This window comes from Odontomachus brunneus, unplaced genomic scaffold (assembly GCF_010583005.1).
Source record: "Odontomachus brunneus isolate Ranch 3 - 2012 unplaced genomic scaffold, Obru_v1 Obru_scaffold_137, whole genome shotgun sequence".
NCBI classification, from domain to species: Eukaryota; Metazoa; Arthropoda; class Insecta; order Hymenoptera; family Formicidae; genus Odontomachus; species Odontomachus brunneus.
Window position 1 is genome coordinate 1,003,183 of NW_022639587.1, and position 970 is coordinate 1,004,152.

The 970-nt window shown below is 37.7% G+C and overlaps 1 long non-coding RNA gene across 1 annotated transcript; it reads left to right on the forward strand.

Moving 5' to 3' along the window:
• Positions 1–243: 243 nt before the first annotated feature.
• LOC116850222 lies at positions 244–644 on the forward strand. The gene is made up of 3 exons (XR_004379287.1): positions 244–277; positions 413–484; positions 614–644. It is a non-coding gene; the product is annotated as an uncharacterized LOC116850222 (long non-coding RNA).
• The last annotated feature ends 326 nt before the right edge of the window (positions 645–970 follow it).

Consider the following 970-nt stretch of genomic DNA (forward strand, 5'->3'; position numbering starts at 1 on the left):
TTATTATTTCTTTATTCGGCTATCGTTTAATTATTTTTTATTGCGCATTGAGAAGGAACTCGAACGTGCCGTTACAACAATTTCTTTTCTTCGTCTTGCTGTCGTGTGTAACTAGTTAATACTAATTTATTAAATTACTAATTGATACTAACTTAAATTAAATTTCTGTTACAGAGATCTAATAGAGAAGACGCAGTCACGCGGCTCTAGAGGATGCGATGACTGGGGGATGCCGCGCCGAAGGATTCGGCTCGGGCCTGTTTGAGTCGGCTCGAAGGTGAGCTTCATTGATTTGTATTCGTAATTAAAAATCCGACAAAACTAAACATTTTCTTACTTTGAATCGAGTTCCTGAATGCCTCCATTGTCATGTAACGAATTAACACTAAATTAAATTTGCTTTTTGTTACAGAAACGAGCATTCGACTCTAAGGAGATGCTGCGCTGGAGGATCCGGCTCGGGCCTGGCAGAGTTGGCGCGAAGGTGAGTTTCACTTAGTTGAATTCGTAATTAAAAATCCGATAAAAGTGGAAATTCTCTTGTTTAGAATCAAGTTTTTTAATGTCTCCATTGTCGTGTGTAATAATAAATTAAATTTGCTTTCTGTTACAGAGACGAAGCAGACGACCAGCCGACTCTTAGGGGCTGCTGCGCCGAAGGATCTGGCTCGAGCCGAGCGGGGTTAGCTCGAAGGTGAGTTTAATTAATTAGTATTTATTACTAGAAATCCGACGAGATTGATATTTCTTTTGGTCGAAATCGAGATAATTTTAATCGAGTCAAAGATTGCGTTAAATCGTTATTACATGCGGGAACAATTTTTTTTTAGTAACATCACCACTTGAAAAATTTTTATTTGTTTTGATTAAGAGATTTATTTGCAACGTCAAGAAAAAGAGTAGTGGAATATTCCAAGTGGGAATGTATTCCGAAGAATTCTTCCAGCGTAAAAAATATCGCGTTTTCCTT